The sequence below is a fragment of the Zea mays genome, chromosome 5, assembly GCF_902167145.1.
Source record: "Zea mays cultivar B73 chromosome 5, Zm-B73-REFERENCE-NAM-5.0, whole genome shotgun sequence".
Taxonomy (NCBI): Eukaryota; Viridiplantae; Streptophyta; class Magnoliopsida; order Poales; family Poaceae; genus Zea; species Zea mays.
The window spans coordinates 1,176,966-1,184,281 of NC_050100.1; positions in this window are offsets into that span (position 1 = coordinate 1,176,966).

Here is a 7,316-nt window from a genome sequence, read left to right on the forward strand (position 1 = left end):
AAAGAAGTTGACAGACTCATCGCCGACGAGCGTCAACTATCCAGCTGTCGTTATCCAGTGGCCAGGTGGCGCCGGCGACGAGTCCTCAACTTCTCTGTGCTCAAGGGTGAGGCTCCAAACCCTAAACTACTCTGTCGTTCGCCTGGACGCTTTCAGTCTCTCATCTGGGCTGTTTAGTTGGCTTGTTGGCGGTCTGCAGTTCCGGTGGGGGCCTCGTCGAATCCCCTTGCCGACACCCCGTACCCAGAGGCCACGCGTGAGCGGGTCACGCTCCGTTCCATTTAGTGTGTGTTTAGTTTGAAGTCAAAGTAGGATGAAGTGGTGGCGACACCATCTCCTTAATTTTTTGGGATCACGCCGCCACCAAAAAATTACTCCGGTATTTACCTCGCCCCCACTTGACTCCTATCCAAACACTATAGAAACTATGACCGCCCTCTTCTATACCTCTTTATACATCTAACCAACACACTAAGTCGTCCGTGATAGCCGCGACCACGACGGGGGGTGCTTAAGGTTGATGGCACCCACTCATACGAGGATGTGATGTTTCGGCTTATCAGGGAGGTGCATGCTTCTTATGCTTCCAATTTTATCAGATACCGCATAAGTTTTGTTGAGTGCTTGCACATTATTTGTTTATGTTCCATGTTTTGGAACCGGAAGCATTTCATCCATGGAATAGTGGAAGCGGCAATGGTAGTTTCCTAATTCGGCGTTGCTTACTTTTGATTGCTCTGTTGATAGAACAACAGTGGTGGATTCATTGGGATGGAGCATGCCAGCATGGAATATGAACTAGCACTAGATTGTTGGTATTGGGCTATCAGGGATTGGTATAAATCTGAACAAGAATATAGGATGTCTCGTTGCAAACTTAATTTTTAGGAATCCCTCTCCATGGCAGCCACATGCATCTGTACTCTTTTTTTCTCTCAAATACGCAGTAGAGTTGCATATCATTATATTAATAAAAGAGTAAAAAAGTCCGAGTCCAGAAAACAAACAGAAAAACACACGAACACCCACTCACACTAACACACACCATTGTTTGCACACAGACTCCTCCCCATACGCACACCTGTAACACGGGGCTAGGCCGCGCCATTTCATTTCCATCGCATTTTCGCATACCGTGCCGCCACCTAGCCCACCACACCGCCGCCCTACCCTCCGCCGGTGCCCACCGCGCCCCTGACCTACCCCGTCGCCGCGGCCACGCTGACGCCATGCCCCGCCGCCGTCGGCGGCTTTAATTTTTAGTACAATTTTGTAAATGTATATATTGTTTTCTAGTTGTCTTTTTCAGTATTAAATTTTTTGTATGTTCAATATTGTTTAGCTTGTTATGTTTGACGATTGGAATTTGATTATGTAATTAATTTAGTTTGTTTTAGTTTAGTTAGTGGTGCTTAGATAATTGAAACTTTTAATTTCCGAGAGTAATTATTATGCCCTCGGAAATAAGGTTATTTTATATAATTTGTCACTCGTGACAATATTATTTCGTATATTGTTGGAAGTCTTCTTCTCCACCGAATGTACTCAAGACAAAAACACCTTCGGCAAAATAATACAAAGGTCCGTCGAAGCTATAGCATCAACCTCGTTTCAGCTTCTCAATACGAAGACCTTGCGTACAAGCAACGTTGCAGAATGCCGAAGCCCAATAGCTTCGGCTCGGACCAAGCAAAGAAGGAAAAGACTAAATAGACCTTATTAGTTTTAGTTGTTTGTAAATAAACGTTCAAGGGTATGGATGTAATTTCACCCATGTTGTGCCCCGTGTATATAAATAGATGAACAGTAACTCCGTATTGTTCACGCTGTATTGTAATCACTCTCGCATTCACGCCCTCGAGCAAGCGGAAGGTATCAATATAATATCAGTATTATTAAATATTCATTTATATTTTATATGAGATATAAATATAAATGAATCAATAAGATGTTGTTATCATATTTCTCTTGCCACAATTACATATTAAATGAGGAGGGTATGACCTTCTTGACATTCGTCTGATGAGCATTATATCCATGTGGAGATAATGCTTCGGAAGACGAAGGTTCTTAATCTTTAATAATTGTGTTATCTTGTTCTTGATTCACAACATTTAAGAACAAGTGACCAACATTGGCGTCCAGCGTCGGTGAACTCACTTCCATGATTGCAAGAATGGCATCGCAAGACAACCAAACTGTTGGGGCGAAGGCAAAGACGTCACCCTTCGCTCGAGGCCTTCGCTGCAGTCGTTGGTCCAACAGAGACAAGACAACGGGCAGGGACACCCTTCGCCCCATACGACATCAGAAGAAGACCTGCGACGAGGTCATCCCACCGTGCGGCCTCGTCCAGCACGGAGGCCCACGTGTGATCCGGCCCATTGTAACGGGCCCTGCGTGGCCGCCGCGTGTTACGGGCCTAATTTGTAAATGCATCCATGTAATTACAGTCTGTAACCCTGCTTTATGGGAATATTCTGGGGATAACCTAGGTGTCTGAGGGCACATGCGTCCTTAACACAGGACGTTGGGCACTCAGATACCTATAAATACCCCCGCACAGTGCCCGTGAGAGGCTAGATTAACAGAGCTATTGCCACCCAGCGCGAGAACCCTGTTAACGTCATCGTTCACCCTTGTTGGTTCCCCTTGCAACTGAGAGCAAGTTCCAACATTTGGCGCCCACCGTTCGTGCTACGAGAAAACCACCCGCGATGGCACCCAAGAGAGCTAACTCGAAGGCTGACGAGGCTGCGAAGGCAGCACTGCTTGCCGTAAGAAAGGGCAAGGCCCTCGCCCTCACCCAATCCACCCACCAAGAGGCCACTGAAGACGACTGAAAGGGAATTAGGCTTACACCGAGTTCCTAAATAATTTTGGTGGTTGAATTGCCCAACACAAATCTTTTGGACTAACTTGTTTGCCCAAGTGTATAGATTATACAGGTGTTAAAGGTTCACATTCAGTCAATAAAAAGACCAAGTGTTGGATTCAACAAAGGAGCAATGAGGCAACCGAAGGCACCCCTGGTCTGGCGCACCGGACTGTCCGGTGAGCCACCGGACAGTGAACAGTACCTGTCCGGTGCACCAGGGGACTCAGACTCAAACTCTTCGCCCTCGGGAATTCTCGGAAGCCGGCGCGCTATGATTCACCGGACTGTCCAGTGTGCACCGGACATGTCCGGTGCTCCAAGGAAGCGCGGTCTCCGAAACTCGTCAGCCTCGGGTTCGCGCGGCAGCCGCTCCGCTAAAATTCACCGGACTGTCCGGTGTGCACCGGACTGTCCGGTGTGCCAGCGGAGCAACGGCTCCCTGCGGCGCCAACGGCTCCCTGCGGTGCATTTAATGCGCGCGCAGCGCGCGCAGACGTCAGGCACGCCCATACCGGTGCACCGGACATCAAACAGTACATGTCCGGTGTGCACCGGACACCCAGGCGGGCCCACAAGTCAGAAGCTCCAACGGCTAGAATCCAACGGCAGTGACGACGTGGCAGGGGGCACCGGACTGTCCGGTGTGCACCGGACTGTCCGGTGCGCCATCGAACAGACAGGTTCCCAACGGCCACATTTGGTGGTTGGGGCTATAAATACCCCAACCACCCCACCATTCATTGCATCCAAGTTTTCCCACTTCTCAACCACTTACAAGAGCTAGGCATTCAATTCTAGACACATTCAAAGAGATCAAATCCTCTCCAATTCCACACAAAACCCTAGTGACTAGTGAGAGTGATTTGCCGTGTTCATTTGAGCTCTTGCGCTTGGATTGCTTCTTTTCTTTCTCACTTGTTCTTGTGATCAAAACTCCATTGTAATCAAGGCAAGAGGCACCAATTGTGTGGTGGCCCTTGTGGGGAAGTTTTGTTCCCGACTTTGATTTGAGAAGAGAAGCTCACTCGGTCCGTGGGACCGTTTGAGAGAGGGAAGGGTTGAAAGAGACCCGGCCTTTGTGGCCTCCTCAACGGGGAGTAGGTTTGAGAGAACCGAACCTCGGTAAAACAAATCCGTGTGTCACACTTCATTATTTGCTCGTGATTTGTTTTGCGCCCTCTCTCGCGGACTCGTTTATATTTCTAACGCTAACCCGGCTTGTAGTTGTGTTTATATTTGTAAATTTCAGTTTCGCCCTATTCACCCCCCCCCTCTAGGCGACTATCAATTGGTATCAAAGCCCGGTGCTTCATTAGAGCCTAACCGCTCGAAGTAATGTCGGGAGATCACGCCAAGAAGGAGATGGAGACCGGCGAAAAGCCTACTACAAGCCATGGGAGCACTTCATCGGAAGAGTCCCGCACCAAAAGGAGGGAGAAGAAGAAGAGCTCCTCCAACAAAGGGAAGGAGAAGAAATCTTCTTCTCACCACAAAGAGAAGAAGGAAAAATCTTCTTCCCACAAGCCGCATCGGAAAGGCGACAAGCACAAGAGGATGAGGAAGGTGGTCTACTACGAGACCGACACTTCATCAACATCGACCTCCGACTCCGATGCGCCCTCCGTCACTTCTAAGCGCCAAGAGCGCAAGAAGTATAGTAAGATCCCCCTACGCTACCCTCGCATTTCCAAACATACACCTTTACTTTCCGTCCCATTAGGCAAACCACCAACTTTTGATGGTGAAGATTACGCTAGGTGGAGCGATTTAATGCGATTTCATCTAACCTCGCTCCACAAAAGCATATGGGATGTTGTTGAGTTTGGCGCGCAGGTACCATCCGTAGGGGATGAGGACTATGATGAGGATGAGGTGGCCCAAATCGAGCACTTCAACTCTCAAGCAACAACAATACTCCTCGCCTCTCTAAGTAAAGAGGAGTATAACAAAGTACAAGGGTTGAAGAGCGCCAAGGAGATTTGGGATGTACTCAAAACCGCGCACGAGGGAGACGAGCTCACCAAGATCACCAAGCGGGAAACGATCGAGGGGGAGCTCGGTCGGTTCCGGCTTCACAAAGGAGAGGAGCCACAACACATGTACAACCGGCTCAAGACTTTGGTGAACCAAGTGCGCAACCTCGGGAGCAAGAAGTGGGACGATCACGAAGTGGTAAATGTTATTTTAAGATCTCTCATTTTTCTTAATCCCACTCAAGTTCAATTGATTCGTGGTAATCCTAGATATACTAAAATGACCCCCGAGGAAGTTATCGGGCATTTTGTAAGTTTTGAGTGCATGATAGAAGGCTCGAGGAAAATCAACGAGCTTGGCGACTCATCCGAAGCCCAACCCGTTGCATTCAAGGCAACGGAGGAGAAGAAGGAGGAGGCTACACCAAGTCGACAACCAATCGACGCCTCCAAGCTCGACAATGAGGAAATGGCGCTCGTCATCAAGAGCTTCCGCCAAATCCTCAAACAAAGGAGGGGGAAAGACTACAAGTCCCGCTCCAAGAAGGTTTGCTACAAGTGTGGTAAGCCCGGTCATTTTATTGCTAAATGTCCTATATCTAGTGACAGTGACCGAGGTGACGACAAGAAGGGGAGACGAAAGGAAAAGAAGAGGTATTACAAGAAGAAGGGCGGCGATGCCCATGTTTGTCGCGAGTGGGACTCCGACGAGAGCTCAAGCGACTCCTCCTCCGACGAGGACGCCGCCAACATCGCCGTCACCAAGGGACTCCTCTTCCCCAACGTCGGCCACAAGTGCCTCATGGCAAAGGACGGCAAAAAGAAAGTTAAATCTAAATCCTCCACTAAATATGAATCCTCTAGTGATGACAATGCTAGTGATGAGGAAGATAATTTGCGTTCCCTTTTTGCCAACCTTAACATAGCTCAAAAAGAAAAATTAAATGAATTGGTTAGTGCTATTCATGAAAAGGATGACCTTTTGGATTCCCAAGAGGATTGTCTAATTAAAGAAAACAAAAAACATGTTAAGGTTAAAAAGGCTTATGCTCTAGAAGTAGAAAAATGTGAAAAATTATCTAGTGAGCTAAGCACTTGCCGTGAGATGATTGACAACCTTAGGAATGAAAATGCTATTTTAAATGCTAAGGTTGATTCACATGTTTGTAATGTTTCAATTCCCAATCTTAGAAATGATAATGTTGATTTGCTTGCTAAGATTGATGAATTGAATGTATCTCTTGCTAGCCTTAGAGTAGAAAATGAAAAGTTGATTACTAAGGCTAAAGAACTAGATGTTTGCAATGTTACAATTTCTGACCTTAGAACTAAAAATGATATGTTGAATGCTAAGGTTGTAGAATTAAAATCTTGCAAACCCTCTACATCTATTGTTGAGCATGTGTCTATTTGTACTAGATGTAGAAATGTTGATATTGATGCTATTCATGATCATATGGCTTTAATTAAACAACAAAATGATCATATAGCAAAACTAGATGCTAAAATTGCCGAGCACAACTTAGAAAATGAGAAATTTAAATTTGCTCGTAGCATGCTTTATAATGGGAGACGCCCGGGCATTAAGGATGGCATTGGCTTCCAAAGGGGAGACAATGTCAAAATTAGTGCCCCTCCTAAGAGATTGTCCAACTTTGTTAAGGGCAAAGCTCCCATGCCTCAGGATAACGAGGGTTACATTTTATACCCTGCCGGCTATCCTGAGAGCAAAATTAGGAAGATTCATTCTAGGAAGTCTCACTCTGGCCCTAATCATGCTTTTATGTATAAGGGTGAGACATCTAGTTCTAGGCAACCAACCCATGCTAAGTTGCCTAAGAAGAAAATTCCTAATGCATCAAATGATCATGCCATTTCATTTAAAACTTTTGATGCATCTTATGTGCTTACTAGCAAATCCGGCAAGGTAGTTGCAAAATTTGTTGGGGGCAAACACAAGGGCTCCAAGACTTGTGTTTGGGTACCCAAAGTTCTTGTGTCTAATGCCAAAGGACCCAAAACCATTTGGGTACCTAAAGTCAAGAACTAAACTTGTTTTGTAGGTTTATGCATCCGGGGGCTCAAGTTGGATACTCGACAGCGGGTGCACAAACCATATGACAGGGGAGAAAAGGATGTTCTCCTCATATGAGAAAAATCAAGATCCCCAACGAGCTATCACATTCGGGGATGGAAATCAAGGTTTGGTCAAAGGATTGGGTAAAATTGCTATATCTCCTGACCATTCTATTTCAAATGTTTTTCTTGTAGATTCTTTAGATTACAACTTGCTTTCTGTTTCTCAATTATGTCAAATGGGCTACAACTGTCTTTTTACTGATGTAGGTGTCACTGTCTTTAGAAGAAGTGATGATTCAATAGCATTTAAGGGTGTGTTAGAGGGTCAGCTATACTTGGTAGATTTTGATAGAGCTGAACTCGACACATGCTTAATTGCTAAGACT